This window comes from Euwallacea fornicatus, chromosome 30 (genome assembly GCF_040115645.1).
Source record: "Euwallacea fornicatus isolate EFF26 chromosome 30, ASM4011564v1, whole genome shotgun sequence".
Taxonomy (NCBI): Eukaryota; Metazoa; Arthropoda; class Insecta; order Coleoptera; family Curculionidae; genus Euwallacea; species Euwallacea fornicatus.
The window spans coordinates 2,173,522-2,194,793 of record NC_089570.1 but is presented as its reverse complement, the minus strand read 5'-3'; the positions used below and the strand labels follow the sequence as shown (position 1 = coordinate 2,194,793).

The following is a 21,272-nucleotide window of genomic DNA, read 5'->3' as shown; positions in this document are numbered from 1 at the left end:
GTCTGAAAGCACCAATGTTTCCCAAAAATCCACGAAAATCAAATTTGCACTTGCACAGCTAACCTGAACTAACCGGCCCGAACGTCTCGGAAAGGTGCAAAACGCTGAAGAACTCCCACTGAGAATCTTTTAGGGAATGCCGAAAATCTGCAAAATTCGCAGAAATTTCCTCGAAGCGAAAGTAGAATGGTACAGAATGCTCGCGAGCCAGTTCGAGCTTACCACTGTCTTTAAGCTCGTAGAAAATCGGATTGAAGAAACATTTTCCAAGAGCAAAGCTTCTTGTTCACGAGGAAAGTCTAAACTGCGCAAAACGTTTCCTTCGCACGTGAAAAGATCCATTTCCACGTGCTCATTTGAAACTGACTCTACCCTGTTCAATCTGACCCCTCGATGCTCTCTATTTCTCGCGACAGGGTCACGCCTCTGGCAAGGTTACTCAAAAATTTGAGTTTTTTTTTTGGAAAATTTCCTCATTTTCTGACTTACACGAACTTATTTTGAACCGTGCGACTGCGTCTCTTCGTACCATTGAGGATCAACCCCTCTTCGCGTCAGATGGTTCACTAATCATAAGCAATTTATTTCGAAACTTAACGTTAATTCTAAATAAATAGAAAGCTGAACGAGGCATTTTCCTTTGAATGTCACATATCAAACGAAAGTGCTTCTTGAACCGTGTTAAAAGTGCATTAAAATGATAAGTATTAGTGAAAGTTTCACAACCGTCGTTACCAAGAAACTGTTTTTATTGTAACAGCTGTATTTTAGGATTATTATTAGCTTTCTCTGTGTGTTTGTTTTATTGGTGGATCACTTTCTTCGCTGCCCCGATCCCCGGGTTCCCATAAATAATTTAAAGTAACACTCTGAGTCGGAACTCGTCGGCAGTTGTATGTAAATGAAAATCCTCCGGATGGAAAGCAAAAGTTATTACGGATTCTTAAAATTCTTTCAAAAAACCTTTGCGAGAGTATCGCGTTACGTATAAAAACCATTTAATTGAACGTTAGCACGTATTCGTGCTACATAAATTACGAAATTATAAGAAGTTATAGCACTTCATGTCATCATGAGATGTTATCTGTGTCTTTATAACCAGTTAAATGATTATTAATTTTTTCAGTACCAATCCGCACCAATTGAGGCAAAAACCCTGGAATTTATATTACTTCTTAATCTTGGGGTTACCACACTTAATTTAGCCAAGATCTGCGCTTTAACGACGGCTCATTTTACGTGCTCAACCCCCGTAAAACTACGCCACTGGCTGAAATCGTTTTGTTGTTATCACTTGGATATATCAATTCATAAATGGAATCTCTCGTTAATAGAGTTATTGGTGGCAGGCAAAATAATCTCGATGGGAGAACTGATACAGGTGGGTAAACTAATAATTCTATAATGTGGCCACTTTTTGCCACGAACATGCGAAAAACGAGTTCAGAAGTTGATCGGTATTACTTTTAATTATGGAATCTAGTTTTTTTATTTATGATCTTGTGCAAATTAATTATATGATTTACACAAATGCTATATGGGATAAAGCGGAGTTCTTCTATTGAACTCGAAGACAAGACTGGCTCTTGTGCAGCGAAGGCAGAGCATAAAGGAGGCCTTTGAGTTACGTGGTGGCTCATTAGCAATTACGGAATAAAAAGGCACGTACTATGAACGCTATAATGAGGGGAAATGTCCGATGTATTAATATCTCAATTATGCTAAAACAGAGCGGTAAGAAGTCAGGCCTGTAAGAACACATTTGTTTTAACAATCGATATAATCGATCTTTACCAGTATTATTGGTAATTGAATTAAGCTTCTGGTGGTTTAGGCTGACCTGGGCTAGCCTGATCTAACCCGAATTGAAAATAATAAAAACTAGTGCACCAAGCGGGCCAATTTCTCGTTCATGGTGGGCATTAAAACATATTTCTATGGGGGTATCCGCGAATCTTACATTAGTCAAATTTCAGGTAAATTTTACCTGTAGGGAGTCATAACTTAGGTTGTTATGAAAAACTCATAAAAATTTGCAACGAAGAGCAAGTAATAGTATAATACGAACTTTTCCATAATACAGAAATTTACAGGTACCCGGGCAACCGCACCTAAGAGAACCACCTAAGAGCACCTAAGAGAAAGAACGATAAAAAAAAAAACAAAACAAAAAAATGTTTAACGGAATGTAAGGTGAAAACAGTATCTAGATGAGGTCAAATGTCGATTACCCATTTGCACAAGGCCTCAGTTACGATCACAAATAAAATCGTCTTTTCAAGGGAAGAAGGGCCAAGAGCTATAAGCAAAGGTCAACCTCAGACGTATAAAAAGAAACTAAACGCTAACAAATACCACCTAGAGCAATCTTAAAGGTAATAAAGTTTCAAACAAGACAGGTTAAATTAAGTACAAGGATCACACACCAATAACCTACCTCAAACCAACCTTTTAAAATGATGCCATGGCTCAGAACTCTTATTCTTCAGCGACTGAGACGAGGAATTTTTAGAGTGTTTCACATATCTTCTCAAACGCTCTGGCATACGTTAACGTTTCATGCAGTTTCTGGCAATTTTCTGATAATATAGGGTGTTGCAAATTGGCAGGCAAATCCGCAACCGTCGATTCTTCGGGCAAAAATCATTGGTCTACCATGGGGGTTTTCCTTTCCGCTTCGTACTCGCCGTGCGAAGTTTGAAATTCTTTGAAAAAATATATTTTGTTAATAACTTGGGAGGTTTTTTAATATATTTTAGTGCGATTTTAGAGCGATGCATAATTCGATGATTTCTTATAATGTGGGTAAAAAAATTTGAAACTAAAGGGGGGAAAATCGGAGGTCACGAACACGTTTCTCCACTCCTTTTGCGCCCGCCAATGGTGAACGTTTTAAATTTTTTCTATACTAAATCACAATTTTTTTATTCGTGTAAAATTTTCATTTACCGCTCACTTCAAAAGATATTCCAGCGTAGTTCCTCTCAATGCATGGTACCTATTTTTTGTTTATATCGAAAAGGTATCTATCATTTATTTGTGCACGAAAATAATTTTTTTTAACTAAATTGTAGGAAAAGTGCTCCTCATCCGGCTCTGCATTACTGCAAAATTTCATCAAAATGTGTCGGGAAACGCTCAACTGATTGTTAAAAAAAGATATTTCTTCCAGCAACTGGCGCTTTATGCAACTCCGACGTTCTGCGTGGGGAATATAGAGCGCCTAAGAAAAGAGTCGCATAAGAAAGTCTAATTATTTTCGCTCAAGTAATTCGTAATTAGCGGATTGACCTACTTTTTGTGGAAAACCCTGTACACAAGGTTTTCCCGTACCTGGCTTTTCCGCTACGAACACACAGGGTTTTCCATTAAAAAATTTTACTTGTTAAAAATTATTTTTAAAGGCAATTGCTTCGACGAACATGGTTCCAAATAGAAACGACGTTAGTTTGCGGCTTCTGATAGAGTTTCGACTAAACTCTGTTGCCCATGGATCAATATATGCCAGACCCTGTACCTTTCGGGAGCTCGTGAGGCGAAATTCTCTTCTATAGGAAAGAATGAACTTTTAAATTTTTACATCCTATTGGTTCCGATACAGGATGAGTCGGGAGGATCGTGCCAAACTTCAGGAGCGTGTTGTACATGAAAAATAAATGTAAAAAAACTCAAATGTTGTCATCCGATTTTCGTTTGTTTACAAGTTATAGCGTAAATAAAATTAAAACATAAAATTTTAAAAAATTATAAATTTCATAAGAAATTCCATAAATTAATACGTTGGATTGGTCGTGGTGGCCCTATTAGTTGGCCTCCAAGGTCTCCAGACCTCACACCACTAGACTATTGTTTGTGGGGTTGGTTTAAAACTGAAGTGTACAGAGTAAAAGTGGACACTCAAGATGCACTAATTCAGCGCATTAGAAATGCTGCAGCTGCCATTAAAGAAAGACATGAAGCAATCAGGAGCGCAACGAATGCTCTTCATAGACGAAGGCGAAAATGTTTAGAAGTTAATGGCGATATTTTTGAACACTTACTATGATATCCAAACGTTAATTTATGGAATTTCTTATGAAATTTATAAATTTTTTTAATTTCTTGTTTTAATTTTATTTACGCTGTAACTTGCAAACAAACGAAAATCGGACGACAACATTTGAGTTTTTTTACATTTATTTTTCATGTACAACACGCTCCTGAAGTTTGGCACGATCCTCCCGACTCACCCTGTATATGGCGACTGTGCCCGATGCTCTACGAAGCAACGCAAAATAAAAGTGCAGTGGGCTTCTTAGGGGCCCTCGGTCTGTAATTTTTTTGAATTTCACGCCGCCTCTATCAGCGTTCAGCACACTTTTGCCCTGCAATGGAATTTAGAGCGCGTTTCTGCGAACCAAGCCCCCCCACATCCGTTGCGACTCATACTTTTATGGTTTGGTACCAGAACAAGCGTCTTCATCCTTTCGTGTCCGAACCGAGGCAGGAATCGCTGAACCCCGACAAATCCAATAACTTTCGGTTTCCGGGGGCTCAATTCTTCGCAGCTCCACGTTTTTCACAGATTTTCTCTGTTTTGCACCTCTCTGACTTTTAGATTTCGACCGTTAACTGACGACTGGTCGTTCTGGACAGGATCGCTCCCTAAGGCCCGTTCGGCAATTGCAGAATTATTTCCTCGGCCGAACGCGGTTACGTTATAAATGCGCATTTTCGCTCTGTGCCACGTCACAACGTAAATGAAAACTTTTCTCCATTATCTCAACGACTTTAATCCTTTTTACTCTCAACCAACACACATCTGACTTAAAACAAGACACGCCATTAAAAACCCAGTTCGCTGTGATGGAAGACATCAAATCTGAAGTTTAACTGGCTTGAAATGCTTAATAAATGCGGCATGTTCTTCTCATATATTATGTAATAAAATGTCATCTTTCTCTGACTTCTTAAGCCGCCATTGACGAGAGAGAAAAAACCAGAAAGGCGTATTGCATGCCAAATTAGGAAAGGAGCCATATTTGACTCGGCTTTGGTTTGACGTTCTTCCGATGTTGAGATAAATTGGTTGGATTTGTGATATCTCTCCTTCACACCCATTTATTAACTAGACAGTATTTCAACGTGCAGAAAGGTGGATTTAATCAGAGTGCGAAGATTTATCTCGGAGCTGAAGTGAAAGTGACTGTGACCAACGCGGAGTGCGTGAGGACGCGCGGAAGGGTTGGGAAGTCTTCGCAGTGAGATCAACTTTTTCTCACTTTCGAAAAAAACCCACACGATCATTTTCAATCGACCAGTTTTCTCGGACGAGATTTCATAAGTAAAGATTTCAATTTCAATTAAATTTCCCATTCTAGATGGAAAAGTTTCCATCTTATCCTCGCGTTTATGGCTAATTCAATCTAACTACCACTTACGCAACAAAGTAAACTGTAATTCATTTTCTAATTAGAATAATCGCTTATGATTGAAATAAATACCAGTTTACATTTATGTGCCTCAAGAAGACTTACGAAGACACGTCGGAACAGGATCCCGAGAGCGTAATGTTATGCAAAACGACCAATACCACCTAAAGTTCACCACTAAGTGATGCTAACAGGCCTAATAAAAGCCGGCGAGTGAATTAAATACGTTTTTTATTTAAAAAAAAAATTATAAAATAAAAATATATAAAAGCATAGAAAAGGAGGTACAAAAGATGAGTTTCATCCGTAAGTATTTACAAGGACAAGGCGGATTAGCCAGACGTGAGTGAACCTTTTCTGAAGGAGGAGGAACTTACAGCTACTGATATAATTTAATAAAAAAACAATCTTATAATTAATAAAATCAACAAAACATCAGTCTTCGAACATCCAGATGGTTTCGGTAACTTGTGTGGCAGTGTAGTTACTTTTGCTAGCTCCATTTTACCTGAAACAACGACATACAAAAATCAGCAAAACGAATATCCATCTACCTGCTAAAATTTGAGCAAAAAAACAAAAATAAAAATCGCACTGAAGATCTCAAGTTCAATTTTTTTTTTTTTTTTTTTTGTAGGTTTTTTAAGGTCGGCGCCAAACCAGTTATCCGATCGCGATTATCCGCCCATTAAAAGTAATGTTCACATTTTTGCAAGTAAGGATTTAGATTGCTTAAGCTCTAGATGGTTAATTCCAAAAAAACATAATCTTATTAGCTTGGATACTAATTGGATACTCGCATAGCATATCCTTGATAATGCAGGAATTAAATGGCTGCATTTTTAGTGTTTATTTATTGAGTCCGCCTAACCTTCAACATTTCAAATATTGAAAATTACTTTTTTCAACTAATAGAAAAAAAAAATGATAGGAAGTAGATTACGTTTTGATATCTCGGGTTCTGTTGGGTTTAATTGCAACGCAATGAGAGGTAACGGCTTCACAAGCCTACTTCAGGGTTTATTATAGAGTAATCTGTCCTAGAATGACCAGGGATGGTCGTTTTGATTAAAAGCGAACCTTGAAATGGTTATTTACGCTTATGTTCTTGCAATTCAGTAAGCAATATAATTGATTTCGCCGAGGAGGGGGGAGGGGAGGGGAGGAGGGGGGATGGAGGAAAAGACCATTAAATACGCCTGGTGAAATTTAAGTCCGTGTGAAGGCAGATCGTTGCGATCGGTTGCGACGCTACAGCGGATCGCAATTTCGGCCGTTCGGTCCCTATGAGTTGATCGCGGTCTGCCAGAAGAGGCCGATCTTGAGGTGCCTGGGAACAAGCATTAATGCTCCCGCGAATGTAATCCGTAATGAGCAACCGCTTCTGGAAGGATCGTGGTCTGATCGCCTGTCGATGTTTCTGAGACACGAAATGGGTTTGTCGGCCATCGGACTGGTTCCCTAAAGAAACGACGGAATGTCGAATTTACCCCATGAAAATTTGCACCGTGACCGGTTCCTGCACATCTTTTAATCCTTGCCCTCATACAACGCATTATTCAAACTTGCAGGGCCACCTCTCCCGTCCCTTTTCCTCCAGATTTCAAACGTTTATCATTGTTGTTATTACGCGCACTGCGTCTCCAGTTTTCCCTCCCGTTTCACTCACGGAACATTTTCATTTACAACACTTTTTCATATCAGACCTCACTAATACTCAGTGAACCTTACAAGACATCATTATAGTTCCTCGGTATAAATCTGCTTTATTCTTTATAAAACGTCACCCTGAGAAAACCGCTAATTAGGGTTTAGCAACATAGCATTATTAATGAGCATAATGGCTTTTAATTAATGAAATGTAGATCCAATACGGCTTTCAATAATTGCCGAAGACATGTAATGTTCGACTCGAGGAAAAATCCAATTATTTCCAGAAGTTCTCTGGAATTTGCAGATTTCATTTGCATTTACAGAAGGCAGGCCGCACAAGCCGCCCATTTAGCATTATTGTCATGTTTGGATGCGTAGTGCCTATGGACTTGCGCAGAAATATCAGGTACCGAAAATACCGCGCCTGCTTTAGGAATCATTTATTTAGGTTAGCGTAAGTTAGTTCCGGTTAGTGCATTTTAAAAGGAATTTTTCCTCCTTAATGCAAGCCAAATGGGGCAAACTCCATTGGATAATATCCGAAAATATATATCATAATTGAGTTCCAGCCAAGTCGTAAAAACAATCTTAAGCTTTCAAATATCTGCTAATCCTCAAGTTCGAACAGTTCCGTTAATTATGTTCAAGCTGCGGAAATTATAGTCAAACAAGCTCATTTTTCTGTAATCTTTAATTAGGTTAATTGAGGTTCGTTACAGGAACTCACAAGATGTAAATATGTCTTGGAATTCCTACGCATTACGACGAAATTAATTTCCTCATACGGGGGAATCCAAATTTAGATTGTGAGCTTTTCCGAGATTACATCAAATCCAGTTTAATTCTTGTTAGTAGCACAGAATGGAATAAAATAATCTACGCTGGGCAACATCCTGATTACTCTATAGTCCGAGTTAGTTGCCGGCTAGAAGGTAGGCCTTTCAAAGACACGTTATCAAAAGTGCTAAAATGGGGGTTCCAATGGCAAAAATCGCTCGTTACCTCTGATGGAGGGAATCTAGCCGAAGCATTGCATAAACATCAGAGACTAAAATTAGTCAAATTCTCACCACCTCAGGAGAAGACATTCTGAGGTGGCCAGGATGTTTCTAGGGGATAATTGTGAGTTGAATTGAAGACTTTATGAAGTTAAATTGCTTTGTGCACACGAATTGAGGATACTCTATGGCGTGTTTAGGACCGTGGCTTATTTTCATAACTAAGACGTCTCTATCTCAAGAGCATCTGAGCCGAGCCGAACGCTGACCCAGCCATGAGGATGCTGGTCAAAACAATACAGATAAATTGCAGTAATTAGTTCCGTAAATTACGACTCGCAGCACTGCCTACAACCTTATTAATAAATAACGCGAATCCTTTAATAAAATAACATATATATCTTCGTCCATCAGTAGTACCCAATCAGACTGCCATTAATCCCCGGAAGAAAACAAACCTCCCACTGCCGAATAAGAAACTATGACTGACAAACAATGCATGGGACTGGAAAAAACTACGAATCTCGTGAGTAGTACCCATAGATTCATAGATTTCCTCATTGCATTTTATCAAGGTTGCCGCTCTAATGCCAAAGGCTAAACAGCAGCCAGCCAAACGATGACGCGGTACCACCATTCAGCAAAAGCATAAAAATAATCATCGGGCAGAGATTTATTTTTAGAACGGTTTGCTGAAGCCGAGAGTGCCATTGTCTCATGAACTTTCACACGGCAAAGTAAATAGGAAGTACTCGAAGTACTACGCGAGAGGTTGCCACGACCACCGATTAAAATTATTAAAACTTTGGGGAAGTTCCAGTAAAATCGAGAACTGTGCTAAGGACGATGACGGGAGGTACTGGAGGTGGTACCTAGTTATGCGAGATGTTGCCGTTGCCGTCAATCAAATTTACTGAAGCATTGGAAAAATTACAGTAAAATAACAGCTTAAGTGAGGACTATAACAAGACTAAACGTAAACAAAATTAGGCCTTGGTCGATTAAAAGGAATGAATCCAGGCAAGGCCGCCACTGCAAGTGGACTATCTAGAATAGTGGTACCACGGAACCTAAACAATCATTAACATAACAATGTAAATGGAATGAAATCGTTTATATTACAAGCTTTCACTTTCTACTCGTTCAGTTAATTTTAATGATGATGTTTCGAGTTTTTGTCGCTTCTTCGGTACTACCGGCAAAAAGTACAGTTTAATAAATCAGCCGCTAGGCCATCTTATATGTATGTAGTGACAATGAGGAGTATCTACTCAAGTCCTTGACATTTCTGAGATGCCCGAGTAGTATCTAGTTAGCGATCTGATAAAATAATAACAAGTAAGCAATAATAGAATCCGATTATATGGCAATAAAATTACACAATAAAAGATAATGGTACGAGTCAGCGGTCGCATGTATTGGATAATGGAAGCGTAAAACGCATTCTTAATGTCGACTAGTGGCATTTAAAACGGGTAAACCAAAGGTCAGGTGCATGAGACCAGGTAAAGATCGTCAGCTGAGTTCGCAATGCCCGTGTCTGGTGATGGTATCAAAAATCTTAGTTAAAAAGCGAGAAATTAATTAACGGTAATTTTTTTTGTCACCGGAACCGTTAAGTGGAAAATGTAACGGTGCAAGTTTCAATGGCAGATAGCACGCCTATATCTTCAGTTAAGTAGCTGCAAGGTGACGGTATCAGGGTCGTCTTGATACATTCTAGGTCTAGGTGGATTGATTTCAATTGAGAAAATGATGTCGTATTTCTATAAAATTCTATTAGTCGCTGAAATGCAGTTATTGCGTACTTACAAGATGTAAAAACCCAGGGAACGGTCCTCCCTCCGGAATGAGAGTTCCAAAGACAAAGACTTAGTGGACACTATCAAGGAACTCATCAGTAAGCTCTGTTAGATCCGTATACATAGGTATCTCTAGTTTTTCAGATTCCGAGAGTCTTTCGAATTTCTCCAATATCTCCCTCAATATTATCGCCCCCCCGCGCCTCAAATAGGGAAGATGACGTTGGATTTGTTAGACTAACTGGAGCTCAAAGCAGAACCTTCCTTACATCTAGCTTCGGATTATCTACTCAGTCGGTTAATTTCCAGGGAATTTCTTTAGGGGATTAATATCATAATATTTTCCAGATTTCCAAGATTTCCCTTTGGCCTGCAGTGGAACGTTCGCACGCATCCGCCTACTTATTATGTTAACTTATAAAACCCCCGTATGCTTCAAGCGTTCTTATTAGCTTTCGATTGCTCGAAAAACGCCAGAATCGAGGATTTACAATACGCAAAACTCAACTTTAGTAAAACTTTCACATATACCCAGTGGTCCAAAAATTCTATCAATCCTGAATTGATCTTTTTCAATTTTATTATATTTGTCATTTTCTAGCAAGGAGTTCATACAGCGTGTCCGAGAGAAGGACGTCCGGCATGGAAACTATCATTTACCGAATTAACTTTCCATATCTCCTCAATGGGCATAAATATTTTTATTCCAGTATTATTTCGTGAGTTAAGTCATAGCGCGGCATTCATGAGTTCTGCATGAGTTCTGCTGACCCGGGCAAATGCCGACTTTGCGTTTACTTAAACAAAACTACTTTACATGACAAGATCGAGCATTATTAGACAAGTAACCGTACTATGTTAATTGCTGTTAATACACTTCTGTACCGATAAACTATTAGTTTTTCAAAAATAGACTTGGCGTATCCGAGAGTTCAACTGGCGCACTCGGTAGGGTACTGTCAAAAGTCGATCTATCGCAGGACTTCTTCGTCAAACGATTAATGAGAGATTCATTAAATCGCGTGTTCGATAATTGAAAGACTTGTTCGACGGCATATCGACGAGTTTCGAGATAACTGGAGAGTAAATTTGCAACAACTTTGGGAAGTTCCATAGCATCGGACATTTTCGCAATTTCGGAATGGACGAAGTCGTCATCCGGAGGACCTTATCGGAGGATCATGATCGAGATCATCATGGTTTTTATTTAAACGTGCAATTTTTCGCGTAAACTTTAGATGATCGACATCAGTGGTCGATCGTCAGTCGAAAACAACTTAAACGACCCTTTAGCCGACGAAATTACCTGAAATTCATTTAGTAAAAACTAAGAAGGGAATAGTTCAACTGGTTGATCGCATCTTAAGTAGCTTTGCAATTGCACAATTTAAACCAGAACATTTAGAACGCGCCCCCGATGTAGACGGCAACCCTAATGATTTGAATGGGTATTTGTCAACCTGTCCGAGGCTTAATTGATTTTTACAATGCAACAAATCGATCAGATTTCCGAAACACATTTCTACTAAATAGTTTAACCACTAAGTAAACTCGTGTTATTATTATCGTTACCTTGATTTAGTCGGCGAGCTATGTATATACTAGCAAAAAAGGCTGTTTACTTGTAGGTTTGGAAGCCATTGTATCCTTATTATCGTTCGACCTATGACTAGTAACTTCGCAAAAGGCAGGTTGAAGAAGTTCTTCTTGTGTGTTTGCATACCGATATCGTTTCTTAAATAATTCATCCGAGTGGTAGCGTAGCAAACAAGATGGTCGTCATACGAAACAAACTAATAATCGGGCTTCTTTTGTGTGGATAACTTGTGAGGTGCGGCGCCATGGTTCAAATGACGTAATTTTTCATCCACGTCACAAAGTGTAACAACTGAAAGTCGCGTTACGTAAAGTGACAAGTCATTTAGATTTAATGTGCTAAAAAAGAATGAAGACATATTTGAATGTCTAAACATAACCCTTTTTTTGCACGATTGCCGCTTAATTTGTTGACGTTTTGGTTCGATCTAGCATTAAATTTTGCTGGTAAAAATGTGTTTCTTTTTAAAGAACTAAAATAGCGATCGTGATTGTTTATTATCAGTGTTGTTATTACGGTTGGGATAATGCCCAACAGCCGGCGCAAGGAGCTTACAGCGTCTCTGCTGCAGATTAATTTTGAAGAGATGTGGCATCGCCGCTGACATGAAGCCCATGACGTGCATAAAAATTACGTGATTTGAATCATAGTGCAGCTGACATTTAGTGACTGAACGAGAATGTGGTGTAGCTGACATTCAGTGAGTAAACTTTTTAATTTATTTCAAAAATTTAAAGGTAAGAATAAGATGCGCTTGATATGACAGACACAGGCTCGCCCAAGAAACTCGAGTAGACTTTTAAGCGTTTCCGAGTTTTTGAGACGAGATGTTTAACAAGGGATTTTCAAGTCCGGGAATAGCGGGGCTTCAAGAAAATCATAAAAAACTAACGGGACAAATTTTTAAACCAAAAAATATAAATTTGCGAATCCGAGAATGCGAGGAGCGCTCCAAAGATGGGAAAAATTAACGCACATTCGGAAATAATTCTGGACGTTATGAGGTGTAACTAAATGTCGAAGTTTAACGTTAAAAATGGACCAAAAGGTCAAATTGCTGGGCTTTTCCACGTCGGAATCCGAGATTGAGTTTCAATTAAATAAATCCAGTTGTATAACGCCCAAATATGCCCTGAGGTCCGAGAGCAGAGGAGTATCAAAAAATGAGAGAAAACGAAAGCGTCCTAGGCAATCTTGTAAGACCATCTGTTGATGCGTGAATGTCAAGCCAAAAAACCGATTCAAGTGCATTTGAACCAGCTTATCCGGAACTATTGATTGTCTCTGGGCATCATTAAATTCCTCATACTTACTAAAGGTGGTAGTAAAGCTGTTGTTTTTTTTTATTGTTAGTGGGATATAGCATAGAATCAAGCACCATTTAAGTTAATAACCCAATTAATTTGCTCGGTCCGAAATTAAAATCTGAAAGTCAAATTCGAAATATTCCGAGCAATGCGGAAGTGTAGTTGGATTAAAACGCATAGCAAATTAACTCTGATAAAATCACAAATGGTCACAGCTGAGTAATCAGAAGATTATTGCTTCAATAGTATAGAAAAACAATTGTTCCTGCTGAGAGTTAAAACTATTTCCTGCATAAAACAAATCGTAAGGAAATTGGCCAATCCGGAAAGGAGATTTGCACCTTTTTTAAGGTTCCAGGCAGGTTCTGCGAGATGTTGCATAAGTCGTCTTGGCACGGCCGGCCTTCGCATACAAATTACGTCGAGTTTACTCATTTAATCAGCCCAAAAATAGCCGAAAAAAAAGGAGATGATGCTTAACTGGCTGGTACATGAGGGCCACACACCGCGTGTTCGAGGTCAATGTTTTGTGGAGAGCAACAAACTTGCGCGGTGGGGAAACTCTCTTAAAAAAATTAAAAAAAAAATAATAATAAAAAGAAAAAAAGAAGTGCAATAACATTCCCAAGTTCACCTAAAAAAAAATATGCTAAATGGGTGTTTTTAAAATTTAAATCACCAGCTTTACGGCTGGGCCTTTTAATTCGGCTCTAATCTGCGATTGATCAGTCAGAAGATGGAAATTCGAAACTACATGGTGCAAGCTGATCGCGCCATCATCGCAACACTTAGATGGGGAATCCCTCATAAGATCCGACAGAAATTCGTGTAACAAACGAGAAGACCGGAGTAAAATGATGCTCTTTTTTTCGTATGATCGCTGGGAAGATCGGTACATGAAGAAGCAGAGGCGGCAGCGTCTCTGCTAGAGCTAGACTAGTTTTTTCATCAAATTAAAATTTTTCACGCCTGCCATCTTCATCTTCTATTCGCCGGTAAAGCCACTGAACTGCCGATGTCATTGCTCTCTAAATAACATCAGTCCGGGCGATTATTTTTGGTAAATATGTATGTGAACTGCATAATTATCATAACATGTCTATAGTAGCTGATCCTCCGCGAGAGAGTGAGGCCGACGCGAAGAACGAGCCGATGCCGGTCAAGTAACAACAGTGACATATGCAATTGAATTGGAAATTCAACGATAATCACACTATAACCTCTAAAACTAAATAAAACTTGTTTCATAATGATGTGCCTCATCTTCTCACTCGCTCCGACTGGTAAATGCCGAAGATAATATCGAGGCTGCGGAATTCGATTTAACACTAAATTAGATGCATTCATTTTTGTTAGTGGTCAAACAAGTAATCCTTTCATATTGGCAATGTTAAATGCTGGTTATAATTAAAACTTATTAACGAACCACTTTTCAGATGGGTAATTAGAGTTATGTCGCGCGTTTACTTGAAAAATGTATGCCCCGTGAAGAACCCACCATAAAATAATTGTTTAAGTGCTATATAAAACTGACCAAGGCATCGATGTATCGGCAAATTATAGCTCATGTCTGACATTCCTGAAAACTTATTAGCGATGATTGAGAACGATGAAGAGTAGAACAGAAGCAGGTGTGAAGACTCTAACCTATCACATGTGCAGGTGTTTCAGTTTTAATTTGTCTCCTTTTAAGGGGTGTTAGAACATTGCGTAATGAAACCACTTAGAAAACATTTTCTGGAAAATTTACGCAACTGCGCAGACCCCGAGGGCCCAAGCACTTGACAATCGCAGTTCGTTTTACGATACGGGGTGTTCCATAAACGTGCCGAGAAACTTTTGGGGGGCGTGGAGCCCACGAAAACAAGTATTTAGAATCAACAAGGTTAGGTCCGAAATCGCTTCGTTTCCAAGATACGGGGCGTTTCGCTTTTCGTTTATTTACAATCTTTTTCGATATTTCTAAAACGGTTTGGGACACGCGCATAAAATTGCTTGCCCTCGTGTCTCTCACCCCTGCTAAAATAAAATAAAATTAATTTCTCCTAAACGATAAAAAAAAATCGCGCTAAACTGTTGGTAGGCAAATGAATGAGAAATCGCTTTTTATCTCGAAAGCAGCTACTTGAGTTACGAAACACTAAGAGGCCTCCTTTATTAAGAATTAATGGGGTGTCACGGGAAAAATATTTGTATTAAAAGAAGCCAGTGGCGTGCCAGTTTTTTTAATAAAATCATCGCATTGAATGCCCGCGCAAGCGCCGCTGGCGTAAATGGAAATGTTCCGCCTACTCGGGAACGTGCACCCTTACCCCACCGAACCGCTTTCGAAATATTAAAAAAGGAAATCCGCTTCCGAAGCCGAGTTGCGGAGATCTCCAACCCGAAAAGACGCGAAATCGGCTAAACTGGGACGAAGTCGCGCAATTTGCAGCTCGCGAATGCGCGCGTTGCAAAATTCGAAAAATTCCGATTGCTCTCGGAGGAACTCGCACAGACGTGAAATTTTGAAAAAACGCTCGCGACCGATTTGGCGTTGCGCCTCACGGCGATGGCGCTTCATTAATGCGACGTTTTGATTTTCGCGCAGCCACCATCAACTCTGTTGGCGCGGACTCTGAAGAACTGAAGAGTCGATTTTCGAAAAGCCTCGAAGCCGCGCCCTGCGGCCGACAACTGAGGACCTTGTTGCAAAAGGGGAGACGAGTTACTTCAGTTTGAAACTTTCACAACTCGCGAAACTTTCAAAAGAAGAATATCGCATTACGTAAGAACATGAGACAATACGGCGTAATCGATCACAGCAGCTTTTTGTTCGTCCAAGTTGGAACGTCCGAGGTGCGCAAAGCAACAGAGTCCCTGTTTAAAGTGTCACAAAACGACGTGTCAGCTTTCGGTACATACCCTGCAACCAGTTTTATGACATTTTTCAATTTTACACACCTTCGAGAAGCGACCGGGCATTGCAACGCTTCTTTTTCGTTAAAGTCGACGGGCCTCTTCGTATTTAGCAATGACGATGAAACTAATGAAAAAATACGACACTCCAGTTGGTGTGCTTGGCCCGTATGTGTGCAAAATTTGCGAAGGGCACGAGTCAAATGTCCTTATGATTCCGTCGCTTATCGGGTGTCCGTCTCGTTTTTGCGGCAGGCGACAGCTCACGCTTTGCAACGGACTGCGGAACTCCCACTTTTCGCGAAATAGTGACTCGTCCCCTTTCTGCACCAAGATCCTGAATTGCAAATAGATCATCTGATGTGGTTCAACTGATTCACGTAGGAGTCGCGACTGAAATTTCCTCCATGCGAGGCGTTTTGGTTTCTCTTGGTCTCTTCGGTGAACTAGCGAATTTTTGAGGAAAACTCGAGTTTTCTGGGCAGCCACGAACGATTTTTAATTTCTTAGAAAGAGGACGTAATTTTCGCCTGTTTAAAATTCTGAAGGTTAATTATCGACACTCTTCAAGCGCGAAATCAGCGACTCTCGGATTTGCTGAAGTGTTTTTCGCGATTTTATTGGTCCTTTCCTCGCGGGGAGTTCACGTGTTTTTACGGTATTTCTGCTGGTAATGGAACTGAATTTGCCAGCTCTCCCAATCGCCAGTCACATCAACTAGCTTATCAACAACCATAAACTAGACTCTAAAACCAGAAATTAATTAAAAACTACCTCAATTCCATTATGACATTACGCAAAAAGAAATCAGACTAATATTAACGAGGAACAATTCAAAAGATTACTCTCAATCCGAAGTACCACTTAACAACCAACAACCGGCAGATCTCCAAGGAGCTAATTATTCAGTTCAATTTTATCGCAGTGGTTTTATGGGTTTGCCAAGTTATCTCTGTCAAACCCATTTAGAATATTGTGAAAGATAGAGTTATTTCAGTTTTATATATGTGGATGGAGATATTCTATATGCTCCGACAGAAATTAAATCGGTCCTGAACATGCAGCGTCGACATAAAATCAGTTAGTTTATGGTTCTCCTATAGCTTATAGTCGTATAAATAGAGTTGTCACTCCCTATAAGTTTTATAAGTGATCGGTTAAAAATACACTCTGCATCTGAGCTCTGGAAGTTCGGTGGAGTTATCCAAAGCGTGTAATGACCGGCTTGCGGTCCCCTCTCAAATCGGTGGAAAACCGCAGAGGAGACACTCACAATGAATGTGATTATCCTCACTCCGTCCACACACAAACCATTAAAAACCATGATTAAATTTAATTAAATCTCTTTCTCTTCGCATTCATCAAAGCCAAAACCTAATATTAGTGTGAGATTAACAGTCTCCAATCAAAAATCAACGCGTACGCGTAGATATACAGGGTGGTATGTCGATAATTGGCCCGATTTCGAGGAAACCGCCTCAGCTGCGTGCAAGGTATTTGCTCTATTTTGATAAATAGATTTTGTGATATTTTAATTTGCATGATCTTCAACACAAAGGCGGCGCTGCTGGGTGGTTAAGGTTTCCATTTAAATTAGACCATAAGTAGGTCATTAATAATGAATTCCAATGGCACTAATCTCGATCTTGTTCAGATGGTTTTGCAATCGATCGATTCACGTTCGGTTTCGATATGAATACCGGCCCCGCAGGTGGGGTTGCCGGTATTGTCGTTGCTTTGATTAGTTTTACCGAGTTAATTTTTCTGCAAACCAGCGGTAAATCCATTAAAATTATTAATTATTTGCAGACAAAGCGGAGGCATATGTAAATTCAGTAATAAATAATATCAACTGGGGTACGTGTCCCTTCGCGACGTGCAGAGGAGCCATTTTCCAAATAATGGGGCCCGATTTGTCAGCGTACAGTTTCAATAGTTCAACCCGATGTTCAGCCCGAATTTGAGCCCCACGCTCCTTCACTTCAAAAATTCAGTTGGATAAGGTGCGAGTCACCAGGCTCGTAGACGTCTGAAAATTCATGGAACTTTCGAAATTTCTCACCAAGAAGTAGTTTTCACTTTTCTGGAGCGCGGACTTTCCGAAGATCGTCATCGAACCCAACAAACATTTGGATCTTCATCTCGCCGAAGTCGCCAAGGGATCCGGAGCTTCTTCGCTTCCTTTGGGCGGGAGGGGGGCTGGGGTCCTTACTTCACGTTTTCTCACTCTCTGGGCGTTAGTGCGACTGGCTTCTGGAAATTTTTGGAATTTCTCTCCGCTTTCCAATTTGACAGCGTTAATGGCTTGCAAAAACTCCGAACTGCAAAATTTTCCTTCCGTCTCCTCGAGATCCGAGACTGAACCCAGAAACTTTCCAAGCGTTTGGAATTTCCGCACTTCTAGAAAGGTTTGACGGCTCTGCGCGCCCTTCTCCCACTCCCCTTAACATTGCATCGGTCATCCAGAGCTCCAGAGTTAGAGGGGATTTTTCTCGGGCACTCCGCGTCAGTGCCGTACCACGAACGTTTCCAACGAAAAACCGGTGAATGACACGGGTCTTTGAATTAACAATTAACTCCGTTGGTACTTGATAAACGATGCGCAATTAGCACAATGTGAGTAATTTAAAAAGGATACATAGAAATTAACCAGTTTTCCATTGCTCATAGAGGCTTTAAATGATAAACTGCAGGCCGGAATGGTGAAGATTGTTGAGGAAATTATTGATTTGGGTCAGGGAAGAAAATTATACAGCCGAGACAAACATGGAAGGAATTATTGTGGGCATTTATCAATAGGAGATGACAGTAGGAGGCCGAGTTCTCGAGTTATTGGCCTTTAGATGGTCTTTTTTCGTTGGAACGAAACAAACTTTTATGCGAGCCTTCGTCAGTGGGAATCGCACTTATTAGTTCTTGTCAAAAACATTTCGAAACCGCAGCAGTCTCATTTGGGCGGGGTCCCCGATTTGCAAAAATGGTAAACTAGAGCAACAGGCTATTGAATATGGAATTTGCAATCCCCGTCAATATTAATTAAATTCTTTTGGTACGAAGGATATTCGTGGTAACGAATGTCCAAGATTAACCTCGCCCTGGTGGACATCAAGAATTTAACGAGCGTAGGCCGGGGATATTTCACCAATGTTTACATCACAATTTCGCTATTGGCGTAGGTCGATCGTGATGACCGGAACAAAATTGGCGACCATTTCGAAAACCAGAAATTCTGTTTGGACACGAAACAGGTCTTTTGAGCTAGAAATATTTTAAGATCAAGGTTTCCGCTATTTTTGTACTTCACGCGATAGCAAGGTCGTCAACATTTTATGCAGCGTTGGTATTATTTAACACTTGCACATGTATGAAGAATTGAATAAATACTGCTTATTTATGTAATACATGCAAATCTGGGACCAATTAGAACCATATGATTGACTAATTGGCAAATCATATGGCTTTATCGTACTGCCCTTGCGGTGCGCTTACGCATGTAACACAAGCGCGGCTTTTCCTCATTAACCTTTTCACATTACGACAGAAGAAACCGATGGAAAAATTGAAACAACAATCAGAAGATATGGAGGTATGAAGCGATAAATGAACATTGCGGAGGCGTCAAAGGCAAATAAGGTGGGCGCTAGTTACAAAATCTAAACCTATGGCCTGGTGTCACTGAACCTTAGTTTCCATATGCGGAAGTTCGAAATTTCAATAAATACATCCTAGAAACTATTCAGGTTTTAGTTAATGAAAATGAAGTCTGGGAAAGGCACTGATGGAAGCGTTCTCTACCATGCCTGAGCAAGGCATTGAAGGTGCAGTAAAGTCATCGTTTTTCATTATGTTTATGTGCCCAAGTAAGGTCGCTATTAGGTGAGCTTGGGGAGGTGCGATCGAAAACTCAATTCACCTGTAATGGAGAAATATTTCCTCCCAGTTTTTCGAAATAACGGCGATATTGTTCGCACACTGGTTGAATTCAGGGCAGCAGGAGCGACTCGTGGCACACCTCCGAGAGGGGCCTCACAGTTCAATTTTGAGCACGGCCCTACCACAGGTTGAGAATACGATAGCGTCACAGCGAGCTTCACGTCGCCTCATGCCACTGTTACTTAAGGCGAAGCGATGGGATTAGAATAAGCTCGTTTACAGCATGAGGAAGGTCAGTTTATTTCTATTCCATTTTTGACGTTGCGCCCGAACATCTCAAAAGTGAGCAAGAAAAAATTTGGAGGATTCAATACCGAAATTGGCTGAAGCCGTAGCATCATCGACGAATCTCTCCCCGGAGAGGAGAAAATCGCTCACGTGGGTAATATTGAGAGGACGTCCTTTTTAACGTTATTTAGCGGGCATTAAAATCGGTTGAAAAAATGGAACTTTAGCGTCGGTTATCGCCCATCAACGGGAAAACGTACCATCAGACATTTTCAAAGCTGATGGGCGAAAAAAAAAATGAAAACTTACGGGAGTCTTTTGCGCCGACCACTGGATGTTTCTGGGCGACCACCGTCACCCTTCTCACGATGGTGCCACATCAGTACAGTCCTGTTGGATCTAGCCCTTGTCCTCCCACAATCGCCATAGTATCGCTGGGAAAAGTCCTCGTCTGACTCCAGAAAAAATACTAATACGGGAATCACTACTTTTCAACGAAAAGTCACTAGAGACTCAATATTGGCCGGTGGGGTCGAGTTTTCCTCCGTCCATGGTGCTGACAATTTTCAAAATCAAAAAAAGAAAAAGTGAGCGAAAGAGGATCGCGATAGAATGCTCGTGATGGAAAGCGCTTAGTAGAGCCCGGTGGGGTCTAGAGAACCGAACATACTGTAGAGGCGCGCAGACAGCAAATGACGGTACGCCGGTGGTACCGGACTTATTAAAAATGTGATGGTGCGGGGGTGGGGGGCGCCGCGTGCGCCGGGACGCGCGCCATCCATGACCCAGTCACGCTGCCACTGAACTTCTTCCTCGACCGCCTCGTTTTCGTCATCGGAGATTTTGGCAATAGTTTACCCGAGATTGATGACCTTTGATGATGATACGGCTTTTATTGTTTGTAGAGTTGCTATGCTTGCTATTTTTTCTCGTTTCAACACAGCTAGTTCACGTGATGATTCTCAGTCATAGTTGCCTAATAATATCGGATAGCTGCGAATGCTGTGGCAATGCTGGCGATAGAGCTGATTCGGAGGGCAATAACTTTTGGGAATGATTCATTATTTATCAGATCAGACACATTTCATCATCATATAATGAAGCACATATGAAAATGGTAGTGCGTGACGTTTAGTTATTAGCCAGATCTATGTTGGTTTAGAATCGTTTTGGTGAATCTAGCTTTGAAGATTTTTATAATGAATTCCAGTGCGCAGGGTGTTTGTTTAGCGTACAGCAAGAATTCAAGGAATTACTCCCTGGATTACTCTTTAAATTTTTTATTCTTCGATGATCATCGATTATTATGAACATCACATTGTTCCGCAGATATAGGGCGAGAACAGTTTTCGATCACACCGACATTTCCTTATCGAATATTAGATTTAGAGCTCCTCAATCTACGAGAGCTGTTGAAAGTTACTACCTCCAGCTAAGATGCAAGG

At 40.3% G+C, this 21,272-nt stretch overlaps 1 long non-coding RNA gene across 1 annotated transcript; it reads right to left on the bottom strand.

Moving 5' to 3' along the window:
• Window positions 1-5,625: 5,625 nt before the first annotated feature.
• On the bottom strand, window positions 5,626-20,783 carry LOC136348007 (uncharacterized). Its single transcript, XR_010733567.1, has 2 exons — window positions 20,137-20,783; window positions 5,626-5,919 (listed from the first exon to the last, which is right to left on the bottom strand). It is a non-coding gene; the product is annotated as an uncharacterized lncRNA (long non-coding RNA).
• Window positions 20,784-21,272: the final 489 nt, after the last annotated feature.